Here is a 14,268-nt window from a genome sequence, read left to right as displayed (position 1 = left end):
CCATTATACAATTCTTTGGCTAGCATTACAGACAGATGCCATGCAATAGAATTTTTCTGATATCAAGTTAGCTTCTTGGCAGACTAAGGCAGCTCATTAGTAATCTTGGATCTTTTTCTATATTTGTGATTCAACTCTAGATGTTGGATAGTAGGTGATCTGGGCTTTGTGCCATTAAAACCCACAGTGACATTTCCATGCAAATTCTGATTATTGAGAGGGGAGTGCCCCTTATTCAGACCCAGGACTGTTTTACCCTGAATTAGTAACCCCAGTTTAGGGTTAGCTAGAAGGTGAAAAAGAAGGAAATGGGGCAGAATATGAAAGAGATAGACAAGGAGGAAAAGCCAGATCTCAGTTTTAGTTTAAGAGTAACAGTTGCAAAGAACATTTTGAAAATGACCTAAAACAAGCTATTGAATAGTTTGGAGGGCGTGCATATAAAGGTCTGGTGTGGCATTATGTCGTGTGTGTGTACAGGAATGGCAAACAATTTCATTTTGCTTAGTTTATTTCCTGAGGTTCTTTTTTTTTTTAATAACCTAAGTTTTTATTCTCTGAGAGTTGACTTCTACAAAGTGAAGGAAAATTTCAAGTTCCAAGAGGTTCTTCCTCTGACAACCAGTCTCCCTACTTCCAATCTTTCTCCTCAAGTGTACCCTACACATTTCCACCAATGATCTTCCTAAGAACAAATGGGACCATAGTACTACTCTGCTGCCTAAATGCTTCAGTGGCTCCACTACTCCCTTCCACACACCCTACCCTTTAACCACACCAGCTTATAAGCCATTCTGAACATACACTCTTATTCATCTGCTAGTCTGTACTCTTGAAGTTTGTTCATAATGTAAACTCAACTTGAACTAGCTTAGACAAAAAAAGGAAAACGACTGAAAGGATACCAGGATAAAGCTGAAGGAATGGCAGCAATGTAGCTGGATCTCAGAAATAAATAAACCTGGAGTTCCCAAGTAGTGCAGTGGGTTAAGGATCCAATGTTGTCACCTTGTCACTGCAGTGGCTTCGGCTGCTGCTGTGGTGTGGGTTCTGTCCCTCACCTTGGAACTTCTATATGCTGCCAAAAAAAGAAAGAAAAGAAAATGGAAAGAAGGAAAGAAGGAAGGAAGAATTGAACCTAAGGAAGCACCATCTCTCTCTCATTGCCACTCCTGTCCTCTTTCTCACCCAACTTCTGCCTTAACTTCAGTTTCTTTCTCTTCCCCTGCATTTAAGCACCCTTTATATGGTGAAAACTATACCAGCAACACCACCTGAGTTTGACCTGTTACTATATCCACCAACAGATACTGAATCTATCGATTCTACTTTAAAATACCCTAGGGAAGAACTCGATCCGCCCAGCATAGAGACTTGATACAATCAAGTGTCTGGGGAGAGAGCAGGCAGGTCCCAGGCAAGGGGAAAGTTGTTATATAGATATGCCATAAATGCCCACTACGTTATATCTGCTCCTGGGCCTCACCCTCGTCTCTGCTTGTTGCAGTTGTTCTACTTTGGCTTATATTCTCTCATTTCTCTAAACTTCTGTAGAACATATTAATATCAACCATCTGGTCCTTGGTTAGAACACTGTCTTCCTTTTTGCTTGACTATTTCACAAGTTTATTACTTTGTACACCAATGACACTGTAAAGGGCCTGGGGGACAAGGACATACTTTGTGACTCTTCAGAGTCCCACCACTGTTTCTACAACTGTTCTAATACATAGAAATTGCTCAGATGTTTCCAGAGTTTAACTGAACATTTATTAGATTTCTATAGCAGAGAAGCTTTGATGCTGAACAGAAGTAATTCACCTACCCACCCCTAGCTCTAGCCACCGAATAGAGAGAATGAATGACATTTTATTTCATTCCATCCATCCATTCATCCATCCATCCATTCACTGGAAAACATTTAATGAATTATTACTCTATTTCAGTGTTCAGTGCAGAGGATATCGAAATTAATTACATAAGGTATCTGCCCTGGAGGGCACAGTCTAGCTGGAAACCAGACACGGACAGAAATAAATCATCACCACTCTGGACAACGAGGGTGGGCCACGAGTTGAGAGCGCTGAAGGAGCCCCGAGGGGGTGAATACAGGTGGGTCTCCGGTGTTGGGATTAGAACTCCCGAGAAACAAGTCCATCTCTAGTTGGTCGCAGCCGACATTAAGATCACTCATCTTTGACACTTGCCTTCAAGCCTGTGAGGCTCCAAAATGAGTGAAAGAAACCAAGAGGAGCAATTTTCTTTTTTCAAAATTCTTTTCTCAGGGGTAGCATTCCATGTCCTGACTTCTTTCTTATCTGCTCCTGGTGGGTCCTTCTCACTCTCTTACCAGCCACTGCCTGCTGCCCCAGGGGAGGGGGACACGATTGTCCCTCCTTGCATGACCTTGTTTTATGGACCAAGACTGCCAGCAAATTGGGCACTCGAGTGAAAGGATCTTACAACTGGGGCCTTCTGCCAAATTATTCCTCTTCTAATGATCTTCTGTTTTAAATATTCCTAGCTGTTTTGGATGATGTGCAGATACCCAGACTATTTCCTCTGTGAAACTAGTCTGCAGAGCTAAAACTGTACTCTGAATATTGGGGTATACGTATCTTTTCGAATTACGATTTTCTTTGGATATGTGCCCAGGGATGGGACCACTGGGGCGTAGCGTGGTTCTCTATTTAGTTTTTTAAGGAACCTCCATACTGTTCTCCATAGTGGTTGCACCAGCTTACATTCCCACCAACAGCGCAGGAGGTAAGGAGAGCACAGTGTAATCTACTCAATTCTGTGTAATAACCTAAATGGGAAAAAGAATCTGAAAAGGAAAGGATATGTGTATACGTATCACTGATTGACTTTGCTCTACACCTTGACACTAACAACTCTGTAAGTCAACTCTATTCCATGAAAATTCTTTTTAAAAAACTGTACTCTGATATGCAGGTATGACTTAACTGAGATGCAGAGATTTTGTTTCACTGTATTGTAAGGAGCCTGACGAGGGAAGATGATACCCGGAAGAGCAGTTTGGAGAGCCACTGCCCTTTCCATGGTCCTGATTTGTAACCAGTAGTTTTGTCATTTTCATTTCACCACAGACTCTGGCCATGCAAAACCCCTTTGTTCACTAACCGCTAAACATACAGGAAACTACACTTTAAAGGGTCCAAATGTGGTGGGAGAGCAAGCAGGTCAGCAGTGGAGGGCGAACAGAGGAGAACCAAGCAGCCTCCATCACAGGTCCAAAGAAACACAGTTTCTATTAACTATTTGCCAATTTTAGAAATTTGTTTTCTCATCACAGATGTTGCTTCAGAATCCAGATACACCTTCACCATGCCAACACCCCCACACAGCTGTTCCTGGGAACTGGACAAGCAAATCACACTAATGATGTGACCATCTGCAATCTTAACTCTCAGTGGGCATGAAACCACTTTCTGGGAATTTCTTAATACTAAGCTTGGGGCATTACCACTCCACCTATGGTACTGGGAGAGATACCACCATTTGCGATGGAGCAAGCAAGGCAGGGTTTGACCCTGGGCGTGGCAGCTAACCACAACATTCAAAGGTGGCTGTATCAGGCATGTCACCTGCTCACCAGGTAAAGACTGTAAAATAACCATTAGTTCTAATGGAGAAATGAGGCAGAAGAACTCTCCTTTTCTCTCTAGTTTCCTGTTTAAGGGGGACAATGTCCATTCTGCAACCAGAAACAACACACAAGACCCTCTTTCCTCAATTCTCAATTCTCAGTTACAGACCCTGACTCACACACCCCCTAGTGGCTGGCCCAGTTAACCTCACCCCCCCATCCTCCCACCTTCAGGGGGCTTACATAACCTCTTCATTAAAAGCCTTTTTTTTTTTTTTTATTAAAAGCTTCTTATTCACTCCCACCATCCCAGAGAATTCTTCTCTTACTCCATCATCCCCAGAGTGGATTAACCCCTCACAGCACCCAACTTAACCTCCATCAGTACTTACAACACTGAATGCCATCGTCTCACCCACTGACTACGCATCCCTTCAGGGCCAAAACCCAGGTCTTATTCATCTATGTGAATATGGAGCCCAGGACAGTGTCTGGAGCACAGTAGATATTCAATAAATGTTACCTGAATGAATTTTACTGGGCAAAATTTCTGACTTCCCTTTCTCAACTGTAGCCTCAGCTTTGGGTTAATGGGCTCCTCTAATATATGTCTCTAACCCCTTTTGGAAGCAACAGACACACACACACACACACACACACACACACACACACACACACACACACCTCTTTGACTGCCTTTGACTACCATGTAAAACCCAGAGTAATAATTTTATGAATTTTCTACTTTAGTGTGTGTTATACCTGGGCATATATATTACACTAAGTCAAGTGATATTCTTTGCCCATATACCATGTCTTGTTTAAATTCTTGGCACAAAGTTATATTGAGACATTTAATTCCCAACAAGCAATATTTAACAACATTTGTTCAGTAGTTGGTATATGAAGCTGGCAAGCTCCCCTTCCCCTTACTCTGCCAAATACCTGATCTTACAAGCCAAAAATATTTCCACTCTAGCTTTATCGCCTCTGCTGCATGTTCTTATGACTTTCTCACTTCAGCCCTTCAACTGATCATCTCTTCATGGGATCTAGGGGCCACGTGGGTCACCTATCATTCCAGCTGTGAGCCAGACTGCTTCACTAAACCCCAAATCCCCTATTACTAAGCTCGTTTTGCTGGGAGACAAAGGCTGACCCACTGACCCCCGTCCCCAACTTTTAAGTATTCCTTTTCCTCTGAACTCCTTCATTTCTCATTTTGGCTTTTCTGCTAAGCAAAGAGTTATTTCCAGCCTTGAGGGGCAGGCTTTCCTCTCCAATCAATGGATAGAGACCCAAATGCATACACTAGATCTCCATCAATGCCATGGAAAAAACCTGGGCTTGCCAGATGTTCTCCATTTATGTGCAAATCATATGCATATATGTCCACGGACTCAAATCTTTGAGGCTGGAAGAGGTCTTGATGGTGCCCTAGTCCCACTGTCCCTGCAAAGCTGGAATTCTCTTGATTCGCAGTGGGCTGAGGACTTGAGCTAGAAGAAAATCTATCCACAACACGATCTGACTCAGCCACAGTCTCACAGGGTCAGCAGTTTATTGTGAAGGTTATCCTGCTATCGAAAGGCAGAGCAAATGTGCTCTTTCTCCTAAGGTCTTGGGGCTTAGACCGAATCACCAACAAAGAATATTGATTTAAACAGTGAGTAGAGGTTTCAACCATGTGCACATCCATGCTCCAGCATGAGCCCTCGCAGACCTTGTGTTAACACTCAGTTGCCATATGCCGTGGGGCGGGCAATGGCCAAGTACCCAAGCCCCCTTGAAGATGGAGGGGTGCCGGGAGTCTGGAATGAAAAGTCTTCACACTTTCTCAGGCTCCTCTTTTGTCTCACTTTGGTGCCATGGCCTTACCTGCTACTCTCACCTCCCTCTTCTCTTGACTCCCAGATTTTCCCAGAGGACGCTGGCCTTAGTTTTTGTTGAGAGTCTCTTCATGAGGACAGATGATTCCAGTCTGAACATGATTTCAATTTGATATGCACCCTGGCCACTCAGTCTAAGGGCATGTTCTTGCTGCATATAATCTCTCTTTTAGCCCAGACTTGATATCACCCTGCTTTCTCGGGGTCATCATTCGAGTGCTCAGCCATGCATCCACATTAAGTCTGAGAGGGGTAATACAGACCCTTCTGATTTGATACAGTAGATTTGGATTCAATTAAAATTTCATCCATTCACACCAATACGTACTTCATTCTCACAGTTATCAAAATGGTCCTGGTTTCAATCTTTTTCTTTACTTGGTTGCACATTCCAACAAGAGACCTGCACACTTCATACAAAACAGGGACCTAGACAACTTGGTACTTTGGATCAAAAGCTTTAAAACTGACTCACTGATCAAGTTCTTTGAATAATCTTAAAGAAAACAAATGTATACAAAGATTTAGCTACAAATGGATATTCATGGAGGCATCATTTATACAAATGAAAAATGGAAGAAACTCATATATCCAGCAACAAGCATAATTAAATTTTTATTTCCATGATACAGAATACTATAGTCACTAATAACAAGATTATAGATTTATATTTACTGGTAGCTGAAGCTGTGGATAAATTGTTCACTGAAAGCATCATGTTTCAAAGCAGCAAGTATGTCATATTCCAATTTTAAAATATATGTGTGTGACCAGTCAAAATATATATGTGTGACCAGTCAGAATGGCCATCATCAAAAAATCTACAAACAATAAATGCTTAGAAAGGGTATGGATAAAAGGGAACCCTCCCACACTGTTGGAGGGAATTTAAACTGGTGCAACTACTACGGAGAACAGTATGGAGGTTCCTTTAACCTCCATAACCAGGAGTTCCCATCGTGGCGCAGTGGTTAACGAATCCAACTAGGAACCATGAGGTTGCGGGTTCGGTCCCTGCCCTTGCTCAGTGGGTTAACGATCCGGCGTTGCCGTGAGCTGTGGTGTAGGTCACAGATGCGGCTCGGATCTGGTGTTGCTGTGGCTCTGGCGTAGGCCAGTGGCTACAGCTCCGATTTGACCCCTAGCCTGGGAACCTCCATATGCCGCAGAAGCGGCCCAAAGAAATAGCAAAAAGACACAAAAACAAAACAAAACAAAACAAAAACTAATACAGAACTACCATATGATCCAGCAATCCCACTCCTGGGCATATAACAAGAGAAAACCATAATTCAAAAAGATACATGCACCCCAATGTTTACCGAAGCACTATTTATAATAGCCAAAACATAGAAACAATCTAAATGTCCATCAACAGAGGAATGGATTAAGAAAATGTGGTACATATACAATGGAATATTACTCAGCCATGAAAAAGAACAGCATAATGCCATCTACGGCAATGTGGATGGACTAAGAGATAGTCATACCAAGTGAAGTAAGTCAAAGACAAATATCATATGCTATCACTAATATGTGGAATCTAAATATATGATACAAATGAACTTATTTACAAAATAGAAATAGACTTACAGACTTCAAAAACAAACATATGGTTACCAAAGGGGAAGAGCAGGGAGGTGGAAGGGATAAATTAGGAGGTTCAGATTAACATACACACATTACTATATATAAAATAGATAATCGATAAGGACCTACTATATAACACAAGAGAACTCTACTCAATATTCTGTAGTAACCTACATGGGAAAGGAATCTGAAAAGGAAGGGATATACGTATGTGTAAAACTGATTCACTCTGCTGTAAACCTGAAACTAACACAACATTGTAAACAAACTATACTCCAACATAAAATAAAAATTAAATTAAAAATAATATATGTGTGTGTGTGTATGAATACATATATAAGAAGATATCAGGAATGCCATGCACCAAGATATTAATAGTGGTTATCTGTAGGTGGTGGCACAAAGGGTGACTTTTTTCTCTTTTGTTATCTATATTCCTAATTTTATTACATGAAATGTACATTGTTTTCGTAAGTTATCAGAAAAAGGCTATGGTAGGAATAGTACAGTCACCAACAGAGTGACATGCTAGCAGCAGCCATTGGAGCAGAATTACTTGTACACAGAACTAACAAACTACACAAATATTTAGTGGCTTAAATAATGCAATTGTTTCTTTTTCTTATGGTTCTGCTCTTTGGGCAGTGCTCAGTAAGGATGGCTGGTTACTGCTCCATGTAGCCCTAGCTAAGACAGCCCAACTGTGGCTAAAGGATCCACTTTCAAGATGACACATTCACAAGGCTGGCAAAACAGTGGTAGCTGCCATGTGGGAGCTTAGCTAGGGTGGGTGGCCAGGAGCCTTGTTTCTTTTTCTCATGGACATTTCCCAGGCCTTCTTAGTCTTCTTCACAGCAGAGTGCTGGGTTCCAAGAAATCCAGGTGGAAGCTGCAAGGTTTTTTATAACTTAGCTGTGGAACATTACTAGGGCCAGGCCAGATTCAAAGGGAGGGGAATTAGATTCCACCTTTCGATGGGAGGAACAGCAAAGAATTTTTGTCCATCTCTAATCCACCACATATGGGAACAAAAGCAGCTTTTCTACTTGGCCAAGGACCCAAGTCCTGGTGAAGGCCAGATATACTTTGATCTTTTCATGACTCTCCCCTGAGGTATTATGTTATCATAGATATAACCGATATAACCATTATCCGAATAAAGAAGCATCTGTTTATGCGAGAATTCTTGAAGAATGAAGAGATTATGCTCAGTAAAATGCTGTTAGACTTTCTTCATTTCTGAATTCTTCATTTTAAAAATGAAGGCAGCAACCTTCACTGTGGTTTTCTATTATCTATCTTTTTAAAATGGGGTATAAAAAGCACAAGTTGACACTAATGATTGCCTATCATAAGACTCTGAATATATCTCAATCCTTCCAACCTCTTGCCTTTGTTATTTCTACCCTCTCTGCCTAGAATGCCTTTCCCATGTTGATGTCCTTCCTACTCATTCTTCAAAGCCCTGCTTGAGTCCTGCCTCCCCCAGATAAAATTTCCCTCTCTGCTACCCTATCTATATATGTTTTAGCAATTATCACAGTCTGCCTTTCTAGCAAGGCCCTCTCCCATGGCAGATGCGCAGTAAATATTCATTTAATGGATAATTAAATGAGTGCCCAAGTTGCTTGTATAGCCGTCTTTACTGAGCTAGTAGTTCTTGGAAGGCAGGCTCCACATTACAGCGATCTCTATAGCCCCACTCCATCCTACAACTAATGAAGAACCTGGAATGAATCCTTCCTCCCTTCCTTCCTTTCAATAATTATCATTGAAGCCCTACTATGTGCTAACCATTATGCCAGTCTCTATCCTTGTGAAGCTTATATTTTACTTCAGGTGACACACACGTAAACAAACAAATAAAGGAATTGTAAACTGTGATCAGTGCTACAAAGAAAAATAACAGCATACTATGAAAGAGAATAGGAGTGTATAACATCTGCCTAGACAGGTGAAGAGTAGGCATTTAATAAAGATGCTTACGTGAATCGATTGCTATGGGTGGATAACAGTCTAAACTTATCCTTGATGACCACATCTCCTGGTCTTTTAATATTCTCCATTGCAACTCATAAGTCTGCTGATTTTAAAGAAAAACAAGATTTTAAATTACTATATTTACATGAAATAGTGCATAGTATTTTCTTAGTAGATAAGTTATAGGTGAAACAAGGTTGGACATGAGTTGCTAATTGTTGAAGTCGGATAATGGGTATATAGGGGTTCACTATACTATTTAACACACTTCTGCATATTTTAGAGATTTTCCATAACAAAGGTTTTTAAATAACCATATTTGCTTACATAGTCCCTCCATATTTTCCCTAAGATTCCCAGTTATCAAAAATGTAAAAGAGAGGGGAGGGGCTACAATAGAGAGTTGAGGAGGCAAGAAGGCAGTAGAGAATCATGTTTAAGAGTGCTTCTCTCCTAGATTCCTAGATGCTGAGGTATTCTAATGCAGTGCTTGCTGAATGTGCAGAAACTGCTGATTTCCCCCTGCTTCTATAGTAATAGAATCCTCCTGTCCTGTACATGGACAGTCAGCATAAAAACTAAATTTCCTAGCCCACCTGGCAGCTAAGAGAGGCTAACTGATAAGTTTCTGGATGTAAACAAAAGTGATTTTTGCAACTTATAGTTTTTGCCCTTAAAGAGAAGGAACACCTCTTCCCTCCCCTCGCTCCTTCTTGCTGGCAGGAATGGAGACATGGTCATGAGTAAGATGACAGCATCTCTGGGAAAGCTAAGCCTAAAGAAGTAAAGACCTGGGCACTAGACAGAACCACTACAGCAAGGTCACCAAGGCAGCTCAGATGTTTATATATGAGAATTAAATTCTCATGCTTAAGCCCCTTTTATTTTGAGTGTCTCGCATCTAGCCAAACTTATACTCAACTAATGCAGTGAATTAGATTGCAATGGAAGAAGGACTTGGAAATTTCCATGCAAAAATGTGTGCTTTTTAAAGAAAGCTTCCTTCAGATCAGAAAATCCTAATGCAAATCAAAATGTCTCCCTAAGGAAAAACAGCCTGCAAACATGCTATCAAATGCAAACAGTACAAATACCAAATTAAGAGTGTCAACACACAGACTTAACCCCATATAGAAAAAGATATATCACTGCAGTACTATTTACAGCCAAGTCATGGAAGCAAACTAAATGTCCATCAACAGAGGAACAGATAAAGAAGATATGGTACATATATACAATGGAATATTACGCAGACATAAAAAAGAATGAAACGATGCCATTTGCAACAACATGGGTGGACCTAGAGATCATCATACTAAGTGAAGTTAGTCAGACAGTGAAAGACAAACATCATATGATATCACTTATATGTGGAATCTTAAAAATGGATACAGGGGAGTTCCCATCGTGGCTCAGCAGAAATGAATCTGACTAGTATCCATGAGGATGCAGGTTCAATCCCTGGCCTTGCTCAGTGGGTTAAGGATCCAGCGTTGCCATGAGCTATGGTGTAGCTTGCAGATGTGGCTCAGATCTAGCATTGCTGTGGCTGTGGTGTAGGCCTGCTGCTGCAGCCCAATTCAAACATCCATATGCCATGGGTGCAGCCCTTAAAAAAAAAGATACAAATGAACTTATTTGCAGAACAGAAACAGACTCACAGACTTTGAAAAACTTATGGTTACCAAAGGGGACAGGTGGTAGGGGGAGGGATAGACTGGGGATTTGGGATTGGCATATGCGCACTGTGGTATCCGGAATGATTGGCCAATAGGCACCTTCTGTATAGCACAGGGAACTCTACCCAATATTCTGTGATGGTCTAGTAAGAAAAGAGTCTGAAAAAGAATGGATGTGTGTACATATATAACTGAATCACTTTTGTTGTACAGCAGAAATTACCACAATATTGCAAATCAACTATACTTCAATAAAACTTTTTAAAATGAAAACAAGTGAAAAGGTACCTACTGTAGACAAATCACAGATTTGGAAAATATCTACAAGGATGATGTGTGAGGTCATGACATCATTTACAAGGATCATTTGAAAACTGAGATGAACAAGGCAAACAGTTCCATTAAACATGGACCAAATATATGAACAATCAATTTAAAGAAGACTAGCCAAGACATGGAAACAACCCAAATGTCCACCAACAGATGAATAGATTAAGAAGATGTGGCACATATACACAATGGAGTACTACTCAGCCATAAAAACAACAAAATAATGCCATTTACAGCAACATGGATGGAACTAGAGACTCTCTAAGTGAAGTAAGTCAGAAAGAGAAACACAAACACTATGTGATATCACTTATATGTGGAGTCTGAAATATGGCATAAATGATCTATCTACAAAACAGAAACAGATCACGGACATGGAGGGGAGGGAGGAAACAGGGGGACTTATGGGGAGTTTGAGGTTGGTAGATGCAGACTGTTACATTTAGAATGGATGGGTGATGGGGTCCTGCTGTACAGCACAGGGAACTGTATCCAGTCTCTTGGGTAAGAATGTGATGGAAAATTTTTTTAAAAATGGGAGTGTATGGGTGGCTGGGTCACTTTGCTGTATAGCAGAAACTGAAGGAACATTGTAAGTCGACTATACCATAATATAAATTAAAAAAAAATAAAGAGGAAGTTCACATAAAGTTTTTAAAAAATTTAAAGAAGGGCTAATCCAAAGGGCCAAAAAACATATGGAAAGATGTTTAAACTCACTCTTAGGCAGAGAAATGAGAAAAAATGTAACACAAACATAGCACATTATGTTCATCAGACTGGCAACAAGTTAGAGTGTAACAACATCTACATTTTATATGTGTTGAAAAACAAATCATTATCGCCTTTTGATAAAACAATCTGGCAGTAGCTATAAAATTTAAAATATGTATGCCCCTCTATTCAGCCATCCCACTGCTGAGAAAAGATAACGTGGATTAAAAGCACCAACACAGGGAGTTCCTTTGTGGTGCAGCAGTTTAAGGATCCGGTGTTGTCACTGCAGCAGTTCAAGTCAGGAACTTCCGCGTGCTGCAGGCACAGCCAAAAAAAAAAGAGCACCGATACATAATGACATACATGCAGATATTTATTGCGATGTTGTTCTCAATGCAGATATTTTAAACAAATTGATGTTCATCAATTGGGAAATGATAGAATAAATTTATATACATATATATATCTATATCATGAAAATGATGCACACATCAAAGAGAGAGAGGGAAGTGATAAGAGCTGTATCAGTGGACTTGGAAAGATTTCCACAGGATATTGAAGAGTGAGAAAAGCAAGATACGGAACTCTGTATGTGATTCATTTCTCAAAAGTAGTAACTAAGAAAATTTTGCATATGTATGTGTTTGTATATGATTACATGGGTATAGAGATATAGAGAGTATATTTCTATATATTACATTAAATATATATTTAAATCTACATAGGCATAAAGATTTAGAGTACTTATGTATATGAAGAGAGATTTGTGAAAGAATGATTACTAAATTGTTAATGATACTGCACATGTGCTGGCTTTCTTCTTCCTCTTGGTATTTTAATTTTATTTTACACTGAGCATGTAGGGTCAAAAATGATAAGAAAAAAATAATCTTAGGATGGATACTTTGTCTCTCCAGATTTATTCTCCACTCTCCACCTTTCCCCATCCTCCTCTGAGCTCTCGCAACTTTCTCTAAAAGACAACAGGTTGGTAACAATTTCAGTTATTTTTTATGACTATAAATTGTCAATAGTAACCCCAAAATTCTATGTAGGACCTGTGTGAACATAAGAAATTCCCTAGATATGAAGTAAAACCATATATCCTGGATTTCCATCTCAGGTAAACCTCAGCGCTGTTAGAGACCTTGACCTCTGTATGTCTGTGGCTGCACTCCAGTGAGTGACCTTTGCTCGCAGAAGGAGAGCCCTTGAATTTACATTTATATAGGCCATTTGATACAGCTTCAGTCTTAATGTTTTTTATCAGAACTGGAATAAAAACACAACTCATCAGACTTTGATAGGTTTTTCTTCCCTTGCCCAGTTGCATCGCAATTGTCTGGTTTCTTCTCATCCCTCGGGTGTATATATAAGTGCTGGGAGCTTCTTACATATAATACCAAGGGGGAAAAGTGTATTTTTGTCTTTAGAAATGAAAAACACTATCTCTTATGGTCCTAGTTCCAATGAGGCCTCAGCCGCGTCAGCACAGGCCACATTTAAATGGCCCCCTGAGGTCCCTGCTATTGTGATTATTGAATCAATTACTCCCATTATTAGATCACATGGCAGAATATAGACAAAAATATTCCCTGGCCAAAAGAAATATCTTACAAATGATAGCAATAGGCCTCAGAGCTTGGATAAGCCTGAAGGAAAATACTGGGTCATTATCTGAAAGAAAAATAAAAAGATCGCTAACCTGATTGTCTCTTTAAGTTACATGAAAATGCAGCCCCAAGAGAAAGAAAAAGAAAGAGAGAAGCATTTGTGTGTGATTGAAAAATATAAGCTGCTTCAACATTATAAATAGTTGTGTCTCAAAGGGTCATTTATAAATCAGTGATTTGGATCTAGAATGTGTTTTCCACAAAGAAAATAAGCTCTAGAGTTGAGGGGGTCCTGGGCTGGCCCTCTACTCAGGGACTCTCTCCATGATCCCAAGGCTATCAGGGAAACAGTTCATGTTCTGCTTGAGGGAAGAGCGGGGAGAGTGGACATGCACGTGGTAATAACTGAGCTTTGGAGCCAGACAGACCTGGATTTGCATCTGGACCTTTCCATCTATTATCTATGAGACCTTGGGCAACTCACCTAAGCTCTTTGCTCTCACTTCTTCCTCTGGGAAATGAGGATCATAACTCCTTTTCACAGAGTCATTGTGGGGCTTAACGAGATAACACACCAAAAGTGCCTGGCATTTGGCAGAAAATAAAATATAATTACTATTGTTAGGGGCAGGGCTGGCCGCAAACAAAACATCAAATAAATCAGTGGTGTTTATCTTTAACATCCTTCTCTCTGCCTTCCTTCACCCAGCGTTTTCTTCATATTGTCCTACATCCCTGAGTACCCATCGTTTCTACCTCTGCTCTAAATTACCCACTAGGACACTTTCCCAAAGTGCCCACCCTGGATTAGTGTTCCATGTTACAAAAATACATAAAGTTCTTCTTCTCTGCCCTGTCCC

The 14,268-nt window shown here is 40.3% G+C and overlaps 1 protein-coding gene across 10 annotated transcripts in view; it reads right to left on the bottom strand.

The window, feature by feature from the left end:
• LOC110257774 (uncharacterized) overlaps positions 1-14,268 on the bottom strand; it is a 431,217-nt gene that overhangs the window by 321,835 nt on the left and 95,114 nt on the right. The window contains exons 8-9 of one of the 10 annotated variants that reach the window (XR_014834723.1): positions 13,893-13,992; positions 9,076-9,169 (exon numbers count right to left, since the gene is read on the bottom strand). The exons of the other annotated variants lie outside the window; for them this stretch is intronic. The gene's annotated coding sequence lies outside the window, so the exon portion shown is untranslated. The remainder of the gene's footprint in view (positions 1-9,075; positions 9,170-13,892; positions 13,993-14,268) is intronic. 10 annotated transcript variants of the gene reach the window in all.

Source organism: Sus scrofa, chromosome X (genome assembly GCF_054392235.1).
Source record: "Sus scrofa isolate SSC_HxYL_T2T_F1_AM1 chromosome X, Sscrofa_HxYL_maternal_Yorkshire_Landrace_v2.0, whole genome shotgun sequence".
In the NCBI taxonomy this organism is placed as follows: domain Eukaryota; kingdom Metazoa; phylum Chordata; class Mammalia; order Artiodactyla; family Suidae; genus Sus; species Sus scrofa.
This window is presented reverse-complemented; position numbering and strand designations above follow the sequence as displayed.